General features: G+C 51.8%; 1 long non-coding RNA gene across 1 annotated transcript; it reads left to right on the plus strand.

Moving 5' to 3' along the window:
- The first annotated feature begins 9,488 nt into the window (after nucleotides 1-9,488).
- Nucleotides 9,489-17,718, plus strand: LOC127199901 (uncharacterized). Its single transcript, XR_007832018.1, has 3 exons — nucleotides 9,489-9,633; nucleotides 14,953-14,996; nucleotides 17,496-17,718. It is a non-coding gene; the product is annotated as an uncharacterized LOC127199901 (long non-coding RNA).
- Nucleotides 17,719-19,398: the final 1,680 nt, after the last annotated feature.

Below are 19,398 nucleotides of genomic sequence, written 5' to 3' on the forward strand. Positions count from 1 at the left end.
TAAATTTTTTTTTAATTCTGCATTTAGGAAGATTTTATCTTTATTTGAGTGTGACACGTGTGCACACACACCTCTGTGCCCGCCTCGCTGCAGCAGAGAGAACCAAGAGGATTTCCAGTCTCGGGTTCGCTCACCGCTTTCATTCTTCTTTCACTGGCTCTCTTTTGTCACCTTTTTCAAAATGCTGTTAATAGGGGAAAGTTCCCATGAAAGGAGAGAAAATGAAGCCCCTGCCGGGTGCTTCCTGCAACTGCCAGAGAAGCCAGGATCCTGAGCTGAGGTGGGCGGGGCTGGGGACTGGGGACAGCCTCCCCATCCCTTCCTGTGCAGAGGCATCTGTAACTAAACTGGAGTCTGAGTAAGTGACCTCCAGGGACAATGCTTCTGACCCATAAGAGACCAAAATGGCCGGGCACCACAAGCCTCCTGAATTTGGTGAGAACTATCCAGGGTTTGAGAGAACTAGTCTCAATAGGGCTTTTCTCACCTGTCAGAAAGCAAGAAAGCCTACGGGGTGAGGGAAGGCCTAGAGTCGGGTGCAGCACCCCTGTGAAACAAGCTCCCTGCTGACCCGGCCTCAGGCCTTCACCAGAAGAGCCAGCAGGTACCTGCTCTAGGCTCCCTCACAGCCAACCGAGTTCTTCCACAACATCTCCCTACCTACAGAGAAATCTCAGATCCTGAGTGGCTCTGGGGAGCTGACTGGAGGAGACCCGCTCAGGCCTCTGGGGAGGATGAGGCCAGCAAGCTTCCAGCTCAGGGCGAGACTGGGTGGCTGAGTGGTGAGAGCAAGGAGCCAGACTGCCTGGGTTCAAGTCAGATCAAATGTGGCCACTGTCTTCTAGCTGTGCCACAGGACTGTGTGATCAGGGAAGTATGACACTCTCTCTGAATCTCCGCCCTAGTCACCAGCCACCCAGAACACACTTGGAGCAGTGCCCAGCACACAGTAGGTGGCCAGGAAGCCTATGTCCCGAGCCTGGCATTATCTTGCAGCTAGGCCCTGCTTTGTCGAGCATGGCAGCTCCTGCCCCGGCTGGCAGGATACGATGATGGGGGATGGCCCACTCAGACAGGAACCTCTGACTCTTGAGGCCTGGTCTCCTGTCTGAGACAGAGGCAGAGCCACAGGAAGGCCCTAGGCTGACACTTGGTGGGGCCACTCCATACTGTCCAACTCCTGGGGCCCATTTCTATCACTGTAGCTCCTGCTCAGGCCTCAGGGAAGTCCTGGAGGATGGAAGGATGCACCTTGGGGACCATTTGCCCACCCGAAGCCACTTATAGGACCAGAGAATACGGCTGGAGAGATGGCTCAGAGGTTGAGAGCACTATCTGCTCTTCCAGAGGTCCTGGGTTCAATTTCCAGCAACCACATGGTGGCTCACAACCATCTATAATGTGATATAATGCCCTCTTCTGGCATACAGGTGTACATGCAAATATAGCACTCATACAATAAATAATCAAATCTTAAAAAAAAAAAAAAAACAACAATAACAAACAAACAGAGAATAACACCAAAAGGAGAGAGGTCGAGGCCCAGGAGACTGGGCGCCAGGCAGGCCTGGGCGTTGCAGGCTGTTCTCCTCCGGGGTAGGTCTCACTCTCCTGGAGAAGTAGCGTCTTGCACTCCTTCCACCAAGCCCCTACACATGGCTTCCCTCAGCCTCACTTTGCAGTTGCAACCAATTCGGGGTGAGAAGTGAACCAGTCCTGCTCTGGGGGAGACGGACTGGCAGACAGAGAGAAGGACACAGGCTCGGAGTCTTCCATGGAGATAACACTGGGGGGTGGGGGGGCGGAAAGGAGAGCAGTGGCAGACAGGCAGAGGCCACTGTGTGCAAATTGCACTACCACTGTACACCTTTTTATAGGTGAACACTTGCTGTACATGCAGGCATGTGCACAAGATGTGCGAGTGCACATGCATGTATGCGGGTACACAGGTACACAAGGATGTGTGGTGTGCAAAGGTATTGGGGTGACGCAAAAATGTGCAGGTAGGTCTCCAAATGGAGTGTGTTCAAGTGCGTGTACAAACGTATCATGTGCAGCTGTGCTCATGTGTGCAAATGCACGTGTACGGCAAACCCGAGGAGAAAGGGGAAAAGAGAAAAGGGCAGATTCCCCACCCCAGGCCTCAGTGAGTCAACCAGCAGTCCAGTGCTGGGGGCTGCTCTCCCCAGAGACTCCATGGGATCCACACACAGCCCCCAGGAGCCCACTGTACATTACCATCATCGGGGTCAAGGGCCCTTCTGTCAGAGAGTCCCTGAGACAGGCAGCTAGCCAACCCTGGCAGATCCACACACTCCAGCAAAGCCCTAGGAATTGACTGCCTGAGGAACTATCCTTTCCCAGAGCCAGCCGCCTAGGCCAAGGCTGGAGCCCCACTTCCTGCTCCACCCACTCTCCCTTTCATCTCCCTGTCCTTCTCCCCCACCTAAACCTGGATCCTTTGGCCCCACTCTTCTCTAACAGACTGTTCCATCCTTTAGGAACTCCCCCAGAGACACCCGTCCATCTTTCCTCCAAGCCTGCTATACAGAGAGGAGGACACCTCTCTTGGGGGCCTACGCCGTGCCATAGACACCTGCCATCTTCCCTTCCATCTTGGCACACTGGGATTCCCTGACGATCAGCTAGCTTCCTTTCCTGGGCTGTATCCCCTTGAGGGCAAAATCCTTGTGTGCCCTGTGTCCAACACTGGGCATCTATCCAGGAAATAGATGTGAACAAAACCCCACTGCAGGACCAGGGATGGACTGGGGTGATGCCTGCTGGGGAGGGGCCCTCCCACATTCACCTCCCCCCCCCAATACATTCTTCTCCCCTACAGACCCTGCCAGGTCCAGCTTTTTCTCCAAGGCTCCCGCTATCATCAGATACAGGCTGGCTCATCAGCTGTTGCCATGGAGACCAGCCAGCAGTCAGATCCATGCCCTCCTGCTGCTGGGCATAGTGGAGGTATAGGCACAGAGAGAGCCTACCAAACAAGGGAAAGGCACCTAGCTCCACACCCAGAGAAACCTAGGGCTGACCCCCACCTGCCTTTGCCCTCTTTCCCACAGTGGGTGACCTCAGGGAATCACTTCACCTCTCTGGACCATGACATCGGAATGTGGGCAAGGCTGCCAGCCCCTTCTGTTATGGAGAGATGAAATGAGCCTATGTGGTGTGTTGGAACTGACACCATGTCGTTTTGGTGGGTTGACCTCCGCATTAGCTTCCTGGGATACGGTTGTGGGGGGACTCTGTCTCTGACCTTTTATTCTGACCCGTTGCCCCCACTGCAGGTAGGGCTGCAGGAGGGAGGGAGGAGAAAGGCATTCATCACAATGCCTTTGTGTGACACCTGAAAATAAAAGCGACACCTATAGGCATGCTGGGCACAGTTAAACGTGGCCTGACTCTGATGGCATCATAATGTGGATGCCACAATGACTGCTTCCTATAATGAACGAATGCACTAAGACTGGCAACCCAGAGCCACTGCTGCTCCTGGGTGGACCCAGAGTCTCCCTAGAGAAGGGAAGGGAGGTGTGCTGGCATATGGAAGCTCTCTGTCTGGGGATGGCCGAATTGGGAACATGTCAGGATGCTGCCATCAGCCCTGGGCAGAAAGAAAGTCGGCTCTTCAGACCTCAGCATCTGAACCCACGTCCTCATATGTGCATGGCAAGCCTTTGGCTGGTCAGTTTTCTTACTCGTGGGCACAGGTCTGTGGGGACTGGGCTCCAGGTGCTTGCAGGTCACGTAGCTACCCCAAGCCTGCGTGTACGGGGTGGGGGGGGCTTTGCATCTGGGATTTAGGGGGAAAGACTGCAAAGCCATCTGGCAGAAATGAGAATTTCTCCACGAGGAGGGGCGAGGGGGTGAGAGGGAAGAACTGGGAACAAGAATAGGATATATCACAACCTTGGAAAGAGAAACTGAAATAAAATGCCCCTTTTCGGGATGGAACGTTGGGTAAAAAATGTTTAAAGTGTTCTCTACCCAGCCACCTCTGCGCTGTAATCACAAGGTGATCCTCCCCCCCCCCCCCCCCCCAGCAATCTCTTTCTTTCTTCTTCTTATTTTTTTAATTTTATTTATTTATTTATTCATTGTAATCTCTTTCTTATAAAACGGAGCAGAGGGCCGTGGGTAGCAAGGGGAGGGGGGAACGGGACACCCAGTTCCTCTGAGGATGGCTCAGGGGTGGGACCAGCTGAGGGAAGGCAGCTTGGCATTTCAAAACCTTTCTGGATAGAGAGTAAATGGCAGATATGTTGCTATCCCTTTTGGCTCCTTGGCATTGTACAGCTAGCTTCTGGGTGTGTGTGGTTAGCATCACAGCCAGAAGGCTCTGTCTCCCCCTTATTACCGCCTGAGAACATCCTCTCCCTCCCTTTGCCCCTGCCTCCTCCTCTCCCTCCCTCCCTCCCTCCCTCCCTCCCTAGAGGGACTCAATTCCAAAGTGTAAATATGCCCTGCCTGCCTAGCTTAGGGCTGCTGTGAGTGTCAGATGAGAAAACGCCTTGGACAATGACCTGAGAGGGGGACACACTGCATGTTCAGGGATTGTCACTTGACCCCAATTTTGCTCATGTGGACAGAAGGAAGCACCTGGGCTACCTCCACGTGTTTTCAGAAGTTTCTCTGTTTCCTAGTTTCCTTTTATTCCTTTTCCAAAGCTCTGCTCATCCAAGAAAATAATGTAAACACAGTGGCATTTTAATGGCCCTAGGGGTATTGATCCTTATTGTGAATCCAAAAATAGCTAAGTTATTAATGTTTAACAGTGTGGTGTCATGATATCTTTTGGGGAGAATTCTGCTTGGATTTCCTCTGGATTAGGAAGGTCCAAAACAAAGGCCAGACCACTGGGCCCTGGGGAATGAGGCAAGAAGCAGCTTCCTCTGCATCCTGCCAGGCTCCTCGTGTGGGAGATGCCCAGTGTCCCTCAGGATCCTCTGTCCTTCCCCGCTCCACCCCAGACTACAGTCTCTGCTTCCTCTCCTGACTACTGCTCCCCTCCTCATTCTGAATCTATCAGTGGTACCTTACTTGGAAATGGGTCGTTTCCGGTAGAATCAAGTTAGAGCACAGTCACAACGCACCTAGGTGGTATCTCACCCGCTGGCCAACACCCTCAAGCAGAAGAAGAGAGTTTAGACAGAGACTCACGCGCTAAGGTAGGCATTGGAGTGACAAGTCTTCAAGCCAGGGCAGGAGCATGACAAGTGACAGCCAGAACTAAGGAAAGCAGCACAGGGCCACGCCTTCCTAGAGCCAGCCCTGCTGACAGAGACCCTAACCCCTTGTCTCTATCCATTAGCGAAGCACCTGTGGTCCCTAGAGAGAAACAGGGTGGGTCTGCATGCAGCGGGCCCTTTAGAAGCATTGTTAAGGGGACACCTGTGACAGTAGGGATGAAGGGCTGGTAGGGACGTAGACCAGCTTAGAGTCTTTCTTTAACTTGGGCAAGGTGATTTCAACACTCACATCCCAGCGACAGTCTCCATGCTCAACAGAGCACCAAGCTTTGGGTGGGCACCCTGTTAGGATGTCATTACAGCTTCATCCTTCACGGTGAGTCTGGTGTCCCAGGTCGGATGAGCATATTCTCAATATAGAGCATGCTCTCTGTATCCTCCTAGGGGACCTTTTTGAGCCCAGGTCCCCACAACTGGAACCCCACCACCCACCTACCCACCAAGGTATTACTGGATATCCTCCAAACATCAATGGCACTTCTTTTTTAAAATTTATTTTTTTTTTTTATGTGCATTGGTCTTTTGCCTGCATGTATGTCTGTCTGTATGAGGATGTCAGATCTTGGAGTTATGACAGTTATGAGCTGCCATGTGGGCACTGGGAACTGAACCTGGGTCCTTTGGAAGAGCAGTCAGTGCTTTCAACTGCTGAGCCATCTCTCCAGCCCTCAATGACACATCTCGCTGAAGCCATGCACACAGCTGATAAGCACTGGGGAGGTTAACCACGCTAAGACACCAGTGACTACATGGCGGTACAGGGTGCAAGAGTAACACGGGTTTTTCAAAACAAACTTCAGAGTCTCACCAACACCAGGTCACTTCGGCCTCAATGCCACACCAACGGGCTCGCCCGTTGCTCCTTCAGCTGCTAGGCTCACACAACAATGCGGAGAGCATTCGGACCAGGACAGAAGCCTCCTGGACCTCTCTCCAGACCTCAGCCTCTTCCTGGCTCAAAGCCTATTGAGCAGCAGCTGACTAGGCCTTCCTGGGAGGCCACTGAAGGCTCCCCTTGCTTATCAGCAGGATTCCAGCCATTAATCACTCTTCTCCTTGCTGTCAACCCAGGCAACCTCCTGTAGATGCCACATAAACACACTTCACCTTTAAAGTGCTACCCAGAGAGAGGGGAGGGGAATGAGAAAGAAAAGAGGGGAGAGAGAACAAACTGGACAGCTTCACCCCTTCCACCCCCTAAGTCCTCCTCATCCCTTCTGATGGGGCTTTATGGGACTCTTGGGTCACAGAGGGGAGAAAGTTGAAAAAAAGCAGCAGTGGCTGCTGTGACCCCGCCCCCTCCTCACTCCCCATTCGATCCATCACAATGACAGAGCCTGGGGCCTCTGGAGTCCAGAGGGCTTCCCAACAGGACAAAGGCCAACAAAGATGTCAGCGTGCACCACTGAGTCTGTCTGTCACCACTTCCCGGGGGCTGCTGCTGAGGTGGTCTCCGATGCCTGGACTTTTGAAGCAGGAAAAAAAAATGGCAGACAAGGGATGAGACAGTGACCTCACTACTCCCGGCCTTCCCCCTCATGCATTTACACCACCAAGCGGCAGAGTAGGTGCGATGCTCCCAGCATGGCAACAAACCGAGGGTAGGAGAAGAAATAAAAGACTAGTCAGAGGCCCGGCATGGTGGCGCACGCCTTTGGATCGCTGTAAATTCGAGGCCAGCCTGGTCTACAAATTGAGTCTAGGACAGCCAAGGCTACACAGAGAGACCCTGTCTCAAAAAACAAACAAACAAAAAAGACTAGTCAGGCCGTGGTGGCACAGGCCTTTAATCCCAGCGCTCAGGAGGCAGAGGCAGGCGGATCACTGTGAGTTCAAGGCTAGCCTGGTCTACAAAGTGAGTCCAGGACAGCCAGGGCTGCACAGACCCCAGGAGAACGTGATGGGAAGAGGGAGCGGCCCTAAGGAATCATCCAGGTGGGTTGACATAAACCACAAGATGGGCAGGAAGGAGGCACCATGGAGCCCCCAAGGCAAAGGGGAGAGCTGGTATCTGAGGTCTTAGGAGCAAATGCTAACAGCTGAGCCTCCGCTACCTGTCCCTCGGCACTAATTAAAAAGACAGATGCCAGAGAAGAACAGAGAAGAGATTTTTTTTTGGTCAGCGTGACCATGTGAGGACAGCTGAGTGCAGCGACATGGCTCAGTGGGTGAACGTGCTGGCCGTCAAGCTTGGTAACCTGAGTTAGAGCCCCAGGACCCACATGGTAAAGGACACAACTTGTCATCTGACCTCCTCCTCACATGCCCTCCCCATCCCGCCCATAAATAAATAAGTGCAATCTAGAAATAGAATCATATAGAAAAGGGACAGATGAAAAAAAAAAAAAAAACCGTGGCCTCCCCCAGGCCTGACACACTGTTGTTGTGGCTTTAATTCAGGGAGAGATGGGTGAGAGGCTGAGTTTGCACCACTCTGCAGGGGCCAACTGCTGTTCCTCACAAGCTCCGGGATCCGTCCAACACCTGGTAAAGTGATCTGACAAATCATTGGGACTCCCTTCCTGGGAACCAGGTCCCTCCTCTGGGTGGCACCAGGGCTCCTGTCCCGTCCTCCCGGTAGCATGGGATTCCTAGGGAATGCTAACTCTTTAAGGTCCTTTGTCTCTATAGTCAGGTAGCAGGTGCAGCTCTCTTTAAAATAGTCTCTCTCCTGTCAAGATGGTTACAAAGTCCCAGTGGCTGGAGAAGCCAAGGGGACTCCTTCATTAGAGTAGGGGCTATCAGCTCAAAGGCAACCTGGATGGGCTAGCAAGGAGATGGCCATGGCTGGACTCCTGGTCTCCCTGAGACCAGCTCCAAGGACACAGAGTTTCAGTGGTAGGTGTGCCACTTCTTCCTCGTGTCAGGCTTGGATGCCTAGAGGTGCTCTGCCCACGACCAGCCCCTCCCCTGAGTGGCCACAGCTAAGGACTAGGTGGGAGGTGGGTCAGAACTGGCCTCCTGGGCCCACCCAGGACAGCACAGGTGGCTGCCCATGAAGCTCTCCCACTTCCTTCCCTCCTGCTGTTCTTTGCTGTCCACCCTCCCCACTCCCCACCCCACCTCCAGGTTCCACCTGCCTCCCAGAAACCAAACCTGTAACCCTCTGGAAACGGGAAGGGAAGACCCCGATTCAGAAATGATTAGTCAGCACCACAGAGGAGAAACCAACTCTCCGCTGCCCTGAAACACAAAGCGGTTCTAATTTCACTATAAAGACTCAGCTCTGCTTCTAACCGGAGCCCCCACAGAGATCAGCAGGGCTCTGAGACTTCCTAGGGAGCTGTGCTCTACCCCGAGTTCCCCTCAGCTCACAGTTCCTAAACTAGGGCACAGCACATTTAGGGCAATGCCATCAGGCAGAGAGCGAGTGCTCTAACGAAAGGCTGTGCATAAGAGGTGAAAATAGCTGTTATGGCCATAGTGATTCACAAGGTCTGTACTGCGGCAGGAGTGAGGGCACAGAATAGAACTCAGAATATCTCCAAATCTCCTCTGAGACAGAGCTATGGAGAACAAGTGCCACAAGGGGTGGGGTGGGGGAAGACTGGAGGGGCGGACAAGAGGCTAAGAGTTTGCACCACTCTGCAGATGCCAACTTCCGTTTCTCCCAAGCACCTGTAAGGTCAGCTCCAGGGAGATCTGTCCGACACCTCCGTGGGCACTACACTCACATGTGCACAGACCCACATTTAAAGTGTGAAAATAAAGCAGGTGGTGGCAGAGCAGGCCTTTAATCCCATCACTCAGGATGCAGAGGCGGGCAGATTTCTGAGTTCAAGGCTAGCCTGGTCTACAGAGCGATTTCCAGGACAGCCAGAGCTACACAGAGAAACTCTGTCTCAAAACCCTAAACAGACAAACAAACAAAAACTGGAAAATAACATTTCAAAGTTCACAGGTAGAGACCAAGTGAGTCACATGCAGAGTGAAGCCCCTCCCCTCCTCCTGGGGCCCCTCCCCTCCTCCTGGGGCCATGGCTGAGAAACACTAGGTCCGAGACAATCAGTTTGCTTTATGGTGGTGCTGCCAGTGTCTGTTGATCACACCTCCTCTCCCAGGCCCATTTCCACCTACTTCCCTTCTAGAAGCCTCCACTGTCCAGGTGGAACACTCACCTGATGCCAGCTCAAAGTGGCTGGAGGAGTGTGCCTGTCTGTTTGTTTATTGCTAGGAAACTCAGTTGCTAGGGATTTGTTGAATAAAACACCCTGGTGTTTTGTTCACTAGTTCTGACCTGCCTGGCGTCATCATTTGCCGCTTGAAGAGAGGGGCTTTCTGTCCTCTGTCCTTCCAATGTGCCTGGCAAAGTGACAGCCGCTTACAGATTCCAGTTCCTGCAGGGATGGCTGGCTCCTGTGACAATGGCCAGGTGAGCATGTATTTTTCCTCACCCTTCACCTCAGGGGACTTTAGGGGACTGAAGGAGGAAGGGGGGGGGGACCTAAAGAGTCTAAGGATGAGGTGACACCTGCAGGAACCCGCCCCTCAGGTGAACCCAGGTGAACCTAGCGCCCCAAGCAGCTTAGGGGAGGTTGCTGTCCTTCTGGATGGTGAGACAGGCAGAACCCTCAGAGAAAGCAGGATCCAGGGTTCTTTGATCCTGAAGAACCTGCAGCATCTTACCTCACGTGGTCACTCTGACCCCTGAAAGAAAGGTCATGGGGAAGCCTGCAAAATCATGGTGACAGGCAGAGAGATGGGGTACCATACCAAGGAAAGCCTAGGGTTGGATTGAAGAGGGAAACCTCCTCTGTGGCAATTAGGCTACAAGGCAGGTGTAGGTGTATCACCTCTGTGACTGCTGTGGAAGACAACCATCATCGGCCTGGGCAACCCCAGCAGGACCCCCACCCAGTGCGGAGCTTTCACCTCTGAGCTCCAGGCTCCGCACCAAACCAGGTTCCCACACAAAAGGACCAGTCAGGAGAAGCAAGGAAGACATGGGTCCACAGGAGCCACTCAGGGCACAGCAATCGCTGCTGAAACATCATCTTGCGAGCAGCTTAGATGGCAGGTCACATGAGATCCTTTCTAGAGGTTCCTTCATAGCTCCACCCACCGCAGCCCTCCTAGTCTGTAGCTGTGAATAACTCCTTGGCTCACTGACCTTTGGCTTGGGAATCACCGCTGGGGTCAAGTTCTCCATCCTTATACGACTCACTCACTTGATTTCCTTATATGTGATGATGAAAAATAGTAATTAATGATGGCTATTTTACTAATGTCGCTCCTGGAGCTGGGAAGGTAACTCAGAGGCGAGAGCACTAGCTGGGTTAGCATAAGGACCCAAGTTCAAGTCCCTAGGACCTACATGAAAAGCCAGGCACTTGAAACCCCAGTATTGTGGGGAGCAGAGACAGGCTTGCTGGTCGTCAGCCAAGTTCCAGGTTCAGTGAGACACCCTGTCTCAAGGGAACGAGATGGATAGAACAGGCTAAGCAACAGCTTCCTCTCTGGCTTCTGTGTGCACCATGCACAACTACACACATGTTTGCATGCATATGCCACACACATACACCACAGGGGGAGGGAGGAGGGAGGGGGGGAAAAGGAGGGAGGAAGGGCGAGAGAGGGAGAAGAGAGATTTTTTTTGTTGTTGTTTTGTTTTGTTTTTGGGGTTTTGTTTCTGTTTTTGTTTTTGGGTTTTGGTTTTTCGAGACAGGGTTTCTGTGTAGCCCCAGCTGTCCTGTACTTGCTTTGTAGAACAGGCTGGCCTTGAACTCACAGCGATCCACCTGCCTCTGCCTCTCGAGTGCTGGGACTAAAGGCGTGTGCCACCAAGCCCCGGCTGAAAGGGAGAATGTTTTAATCTCTCCCTTCCCCAGCAACTATTAACTGTGTGTAAATCCTTGGTGGGGGCCTCATGAGCACCCACTCTTTCCACAATAGGGTGGCTGGCCTGGTCTTGTGCAGATGTTGTGCAGGAAGTCACAGCTGCTAAGCATTTAAGAGTCCAACAGCCATGTCACATCCAGGAGTCAGCAGCCCACGACACCTATTGTTTTTATTTGTTTTGGTTTTGGTTTTTTTGAGACAGGGTTTCTCTGTGTAGTCCTGGCTGTCCTGGGCTCACTTTGTAGACCAGGCTGGCCTCAAACTCAAAGTGATCCACCTGCCTCTGCCTCCCCAGTGCTGGGATTAAAGGAGTGTGCCACCATGCCTGGTGACACTTGTTCTTTTTATTACCAGGGACAACTTTGGACCCTGCGACACATGAGTGTGGGAAACACACGAGCCACATTTGAGGTTCAGGGTGGCCAGTGGCTCCAGCTCAAAGAAGCTGAGGAAGAGGATGTGGGAGTTCTACAATGACGTCACCAAGCCCGGCAACTTCTGCCTTCCTTCCCCCTGGAAGTGGCAATACCGCAGGGCACCCTTCTGCCATGCCAAGCTCTGGCAGGCCTGACCCTAGAGCTGGTGGAGCAAGGCCGCCAACACTCAAATTCATTGCCAATAATCCTTCCTGGAGAAAATGAACTGCCTGGGGCCATCCCTGGATGCCTGGTGTGCCTTCCTTGGGCCTTTGTCTCATCTGGAAAGGCAGCTGGCCAGGCATGGGTAGAGAAACTGCCCCGTAGGCCTGCTCAAACTCTGGAAAATCACAGCCCAATTGGTCCATCCTGCCCATCTGTGACTCGTTGCCTTAGCAGCTACATGCTCACTTCCAGGACTGACCCAGCCTCCCTCTGTTACCCAATGCTTGTCCCTCCCCAGAATTAGCCCCTAATGACCAAAAGTTAGAAGCAGGCATGAGTCTCACCCTGATCCCCAGTCACTGTCCACACACCAGCCTGTTCCAGGTACAAGGGCACACAGGCTTGCCGTCATAGACTATAGCACAAAAACACAATAAAATACAATGACTGTTTTCTCAGGGAAAAAAAAAAAAAAAAAAGACCAGTAGATGAGTTACTGTTGTAATTTAATAATGGGATGGGAAACTACAGCAAATTACCAAAGTATATAATTAAAGTAAATCTATTTTAAAGTCCTTTATTGCTTGATAATTCTCAGCTCTCACGCTCTTTCATCTCCACTCCCCACTCTAACCCTCCTCCCCTTTCTCTGCTCAGTAAGTGGGGGATGGGAGTGATGGACGCCTATGGCGCTTCACGCCTCAGCTGCAAACCCTGCTCTCACATTGCTTCTCTCAGATGCACCAGATGTAGCTGGTACCCCCTAAGGTCAGTGCTGCTCAGTGGCAGCATGAGCTGAGATCTGCCATTCGCAGGCACCCAGGGCCATCATTTCTGGAACCTTGGGAGCTAGGGGCTGATGAGAGCAGGGTGTGGGCTAGGGAGATGGCTTAGAATTGTCGCGCAAGCCTGAGGACCTGAGTAGGGGACCCTCAGCTTTCACATAAGGAGCTGGGTGTGGCGGGCAGTACAGGCCTCTCCTCCCGGTGCTGGGATGGGTCCCTGCAGCTGCCTAGCCAGATAGTCTAGCCAAATTCAGTGAGCTGCAGGTTCCGTGAGAGATCCTGTCTCAACAAATGATGTGAAACATGACTGAGGAAGATGCCCAATATTGATCTCTGGTCTCCATGGGTGGTCACACATGCGCACACCTGCACAAACATGTACACACAACACCACACACACACACATACACAAGAAAGGAATATCCTTTGCATAGGCAGACAGAAGTCGTTGACTTTCGGGCCTAAGATCTGTCAAAACTCTTCCATTTCGGTGCACACAGAGCAATAGCTGCAGGAAGTTTGGAGCTTACACAGAATCTCATGGCAAAAAAAAAAAAAAGTCACAGGATTGGGATCTGCTCTCAAGCTCTTGACGTCTGAGTAACTGAGTCCAGGAAGTGTCCATCTAGGGTGTTGCTCTGCTGGAGGCCAAAACCATGGGCCAGGTCAGTTGCTGCTAAGGGTCAAAGGATGAAAAGAACAGAGGGGAAGCCGGGCATGGTGGCACATGCCTTTAATCCCAGCTCGGGAGGCAGGAGCAGGTGGATCACTGTGAGTTCGAGGCCAGCCTGGGCTATAAAGCAAGTCCAGGACAGCCAAGATAATATAGAGAAACCCTGGCTCAAAAAACAAAAAAGAAAAAAAGAAAAAGAAAAAGCCACGAGTGGTGGTACACGCCTTTAATCCCAGCACTCAGGAGGCAGAAGATAACATAGAGAAACCCTGCCTCGAAAAAAAAACAAAACAAAAAGAAGAAAAAAAAAAAAAAAAGAATAGAGAGTCAACAAGCAGCTTTTGCTCTAGTTTTCCCCCCTTTTGTTTTTCCGAGACAGGGTTTCTCTGTGTATTGTAGACCAGGCTGGCCTCGAACTCACAGCGGTCCACCTGCCTCTGCCTCCCAAGTGCTGGAATTAAAGGTGTGTGCCAACCACACCTGGCTTGTTGTTCCAATGTTACTTCTACTAGGCTCTTCTCTGACTAGCTCATAACTTAAAATAACTCATTTATACTAATCTATATTCTTTCACATGACCGGTTACCTTGTCTCAGGTACCATGCATCTGTCCTCGACACATCCTCCTGGGAGAATCTCCCAGTCCTGGCTCTTTTCCAGAATCCTTTCTGCCTGCCAGATATCCCATTATCTATTTTATTCTTTCCTATAGGCAGTAGGTTTTGTTTTTTTTTTAAAATCAACTGGCAATGTATCCATACAATACACAAGAAATTCTCTCTACATCAAATCAATGAGCTAGACATGGTAGCTCATGACTGCAATTCCAGCACTTGGGAGGCTGAGGCAGGGGAATTACTCTAAATATGAGGTTAGCTTGAATTACAGGATAAGATCCTGTCTTAAAATAAGGAGGGGGGGGTGAATTACCTTCATTGGAAGGCCTAGGATATGTCACTGAATGTCTCAGACCTTAAGTTTAGAAAGGGAGTTGTCACAGCTCAGACTTCTGGGGACCAGAAGGGGCCAGCAGAGTCTATACCCACTTTAAGTAATCTCAGTGGGGAAAAAAAAGATTTGTTTTTGAAACAGCGTCTCCTGTAGCCCAGGCTTTAGCCTCAGACTTACTATGTAGCTGCTGATGACGTTATGCTCTGCCTCTCTGGTCTCTACCTCCTTAGTGCCGCCATTATCGGCAAATCATCCCGCCCAGTTTCTATGGAGCTGGGAATGGAAGCCTGGGCATGATAGGCAGACACTATACCAACTGGTTATATTCCCAATCCCAAAAAAGAATGTTTATGGACCCTTCAAACTCAGGAAGGTGGGTTTGCCCTTTCCAGAGCCCCCAGATCAAGTGGCCTGAACAAGAGACAAAGCCACATGCTACTTTGGTAAGCATGGTGAGCTCTTGGCTTTAATGAAAAAATGGCCCCCAGGTGAAGCAAGAAAAACTTCCCTGACTGCCAGCATGTCTTGGGGAGGGGGGGGGGGGGGGGGGGGGGGGGGGGGGGGGGGGGAGATCAGATGTTGCCCTGAGCTAGACCTACATCAGCCAGCAGAGGTCCTGCCCTCCTAACTAAGCTCAGAACCCGGTTCTATAGAGAGGACCAAGGGAGCCCCAGCCAATGGAAGAGAAGGAAGGAGAGAGGCTGCTTTAATAGGCTGGATGCCCATGCAAATGAGATGCAAAGTGGTATGCAAATGAGATGCAAAGTGTATGCAAATCACACCTTGTGTGTCTGAACCTCTCTTCTTTCCTGGCCTGAGCCTCTGCAGTCCTCTGATTTCTAAGGCCCACCTTCTCCTTCTAGCTCTTTACACCGAAGACAGAAGAACTACAAGGGCAACAAGGCAGGTGAGTGGGGCTTCACAGAGGGCAGGGGTGGGGCAGGCCCACTTCCGACCTTCCACAGCCTGGCAGGTACAAAGCCTGCTGATGGAGATCCCATAACAACACTGCTGCCGCCTCTGCAGCCTGCAGCCTCACCTTGTCACCACTGCATTTTTTTTCAGTCCAGGAAAGCGCCAGTGGTGTTCACGAAAAGCCCAGGGGTACCTTGAGAGCAAGGAGGGCACACGCATGTCCCTGAGAACAGGGAGGGTGGGCACACGCATGTCCCCGAGCATCTTTGCAGTGTCAGGATGGTCTGCTGAAACAGATGCTGTGATATATGTGGCGTTCTCCCCCAAGGCATCCAAGGAACAGTATAGGGCAGTTTTCATCAGGGAGAGAGAGAGGGAGAGAGAGAGAGAGAGAGAGAGAGAGAGTCGGGTAGGGAGCCACAGGGAAGGAAGGAACAGGACTCAAGGCCATGTTCAGGAGCAGGAAGGAGACAAAATTATAACAAGAGGGACCTCCTCCTGCAGCCCATCCCCAGGACTAGAAGGTTGGCCTTTAAAGGAAGGGATGCAGGCTGGGCGTGGTGGCACACACCTTCAATGCCAGCGCTTGAGAGGCAGAGGCAGGCGGATCACTGTGAGTTCGAGGCCAGCCTGGTTTACAAAGTGAGTCCAGGACAGCCAAGGCTACACAGAAACCCTGTCTCGAAAAACAAAACAAAACAAAACAAATATTAAAAAAAATAAAGGAAGGAATGCGGAAGGTGAGAAAATCCAGAAAAGGCCTTGGGGGCCCATTCCCCTGCCCCACCCCCACTGCATGGCTGAGCCAGCTGTCCTGGCCACTGGCCCAACCAAGGCTTAGGCTTCTCAAAGAGGCCATGGCCTTAGGTGGCCCTAGTTCTATTCAGGTCCTTAAAATTGGTCAAGGATTTTACTAGAGAGGAGGGCACTGAATAAAACAGTCAGGTCAGGTGACCCCTCCTCGTATCTCAGTGCCTAGGCCCAGTGGGACATCAGAAACCTGGGAGTGAGTGACACTGCCACAGACACCACCTACCCCATGCTAGTGTCATCACGTTTCTTGCGATATTTTTTCGGGGGAGGTTCGAGACAGGGTTTCTCTATGTAACAAGCCCTGGCTGTCCTGGAACTCTATTTGTAGCCCAGGCTGGCCTCGAACTCATGGAGATCCGTCTGCTTCTGCCTCCCGAGTGCTGGCATTAAAGGCGTGTGCCATCATGTTTCTTTTTTTCTTTTCTTTTCTTTTTTTCTTTCTTCTCCCCCCCCCCCCCCCCCCTTTTCTTTTGGTTTTTCAAGACAAGGTTTCTCTGTGTAGCAGCTCTGGCTGTCCTGGAACTCGCTCTGTAGCCCAGACTGGCCTTGAACTCATGGAGATCCACCTGCCTCTGCCTCCCAAATGCTGGGATTAAAGGCGTGCGCCACCACCTCCCGGCTGCCATCATGTTTCTTACATCCTGCACGGCTGGTCTTTCCTCCTCTCCCAGACTCTCCAGAAGAATAGGAAGGCGGCTCAGAAATAAGCCCTGCTTAGTAGCTACAGACCCACCAAAGACAGACGCACTCGCTAGGATTACACAGGGTTCCCCAATGTGGCAGCCAGGGCCAGGGGCAGCCCACAGTGGGGACTCTGGCATATATCTCCTCTCCCTTCCCCGAACGCCCACACCAGATCAGAGCTTGCTGCCACTAATTTCTAAAGCAACCCCCCCCCATTTCTCCATCGTGGGAATCACCCTCCAAAGTGGAGGTGTCCTTCGGCAAAGCCCCCGGTTACAAGGGAAGCTGACAGCTTGCAACTGAAAACTCCACACCAGCAATGATCCCCAATGCTACTGATCACCGCCCAGCCCCTCTGAACAAAGCAGGCACTAAGAAAAGGTTATGGACAGAACTGTGTCTTCCCCAAACCTGTAAGTCTGAGCCTTAGCCCATGGTGAGGCAAATGCTTTAGGAGATAATTAAAGCCGGTACAGGAAGTCTTGGGGGTGGGGCTCAACTTGACCGCATTTAGAGTCACCTAGGATACCAGCCTCTGTGCATGTCTATGAGGGACTTTCTAAATTGGGTTAGTCGATGCAGGAAAGCCAAAGGCCTACCCTAAACGTGGGTGGCACCATTTCATGGGTGGGGGCAGGAAGAGGGGTAGGGATGGGACCTGTACTGAATTACATGGAGAAAGTGAGCTGGGCACCCAGATGTGTCTCTCTCTGTCTCTTGCCCTCCAATGCTGTATGACCAGTTGCCTCACACTTGCTGCCTCGCCCAGACCCGACTCTCAAACTAGGCACTGGAATAAATCCTTGCTGCTTTGTAAGCTCTACAGGAAAAGTTAGCTAATACTGGCCCTCAGACTGGAGCTAGCAGCCTGTTAAGAGGAGACAACAGACAGTGCCTCCTCCCTCCACACAGTATCTGTGGTTTCAGCCCCTCGCCTGTGGTGGGTAATAATGGCAACCAGGCAGATTAAGACCTACACCTTATGTGCTTTCAGAACTAATTAACACAGACGCGAAAATGAGATGACCACTAGCCACAAATAGACTCCTGAAAAGATCATACCAACTAGAGTCCAGACGGCACAAGACCGCAGGACAAGTGAGGACCCAAACGTCAACTCCAGCACACATTTCCTGCCACCCTCCTGCCCACAGCTTACCCCTGGCGCCACTGAGTTCACCTGGGCCACAGCTGCCAGGCCAGCCCTCTGGGTGCACAGCCCAAGACGCATGCCTGTGGCCCATGATGGGAGAGGGAACAAGTATGTGACAGTTAAAATAAAGTTGACAGACTTGTCAGTCAGCTGCCAGACACTCTCAGGGCTGGGGTCCTGGGCTGAATGAAAATGAAGAATCCAATGTCTCTGTCTGTTTCCTGCCTGAGAGTGCAATGTGACTAGCCGCCTCACACTCCTGATGCCCTGCCCTCCCCATCATGGTGGGCTGGATCCTTGAACTGTGGGTCAAAAAAGCCTTTCCTTCCTTAGGCTCTGTTTGTTGGGGTATTTTATCAGCGACAGGAAAATTAATACAAGGGAAAAAAACACACTTAGTTCTGAGCTACACGAGTCAAAGAAGTTAACAGAGGACATGGATGCCCCACCAGGGGATCTCCTGGAAATCCTGCCCACGCTACATGCTGCAGAAACATTGCAGACCTGATAAACAACTCTGCCCCACAGGCCACATGCCTATTAGAGGTAAGGATGTGGAGGTTAATCCAACTGGCCTCCTTGCTGGCCACGTGACTTGTACTTCCTCTTACTATCTCTGGGCTTCCATTTACCCATCCACAAAACACAGAAAACAGTGCCTTACAGCTGCACTGTGCAGACGACACCTTACGAGCTGTCCTAAAAGCTGCAATCTGTCCGGAACCACAGGGGGAGCGTTTAGTGAGGTGCTTGCTTTAGTCATAGTTAGGCCGTTTATCCATCATCACCCAGCAAAGATGTGATGGGGCTGGAGCCGCATCCAGGTGCCCTGCTCAGATCTCACATGTCAGACACTGTTTGCTGGTGTCAGCCTTGCTCTTCAGCACCGGGAGAGTTCACCAGGGTGGCTGCTGTCTTGACACCAACAGCTCCGGTGAGGGCTAACAAGCTCCCAGGTACTTTGTAATAAGTGACCCTAGGACAATAGAGTTTTAAAAAAAAAAATAGGGTCCAGGGGTCCAGGCACTGGACCAGGTCCTCCAGTCTGGAGTCTCATGAAACTGCCATCAAAGTCTGGACTGCCTATCATCTGACAGGAAGATTTGCCTCCGACTCACCCAGTTAATGTCAATCAGTTCTTTACAGGCTGCCCAGCTGGGCAGTAGGTGGGCTGTTGGGCCTCTTTCTTTGTGGGCTATCACTTGGAAGCTACCTCTACTTCTGGCTAAATAGCCCTCTCCATCAGCATCTCAAAGGTTATCCAACATCTTCGTCAAAGCAGGCACAGTTGGGGGAGGGTTATCCTGCCAGACAGTATGACCATTTTTTGTTTGTTTGTTGTTTTTGTTTGTGTTTTTTGAGACAGGGTCTCTCTGTGTAGCTTTGACTGTCCTGGACTAACTTGGTAGATCAAGCTGGCCTCAAACTCACAGCGATCTGCCTGCCTCTGCCTCCCGAATGCTGGGATTAAAGGCGTGCGCCACTATGCCCGGCTTCAGTATGACAATCTTAAGAGGAACCATGCCCATTTGATCAGGCACAGTCCCATCTTGACGCCAGGGAAAGTCCACATGGAGATACAAAGGTGGCAGGCGTGATGGAGAACAATCCGGTGGCCACTGTGTGACATGGTAGTCACGCAAGCATGACTCTAATTTCCAGATGCAGGGAGAATGTCAAGAACAGGTGAAGGACCCACCCAGGCTCAGTCTAGTCTGAAAATGTTCTCAATGCCATTGATGTC

The sequence above is a fragment of the Acomys russatus genome, chromosome 16 (assembly GCF_903995435.1).
Source record: "Acomys russatus chromosome 16, mAcoRus1.1, whole genome shotgun sequence".
NCBI lineage: Eukaryota > Metazoa > Chordata > Mammalia > Rodentia > Muridae > Acomys > Acomys russatus.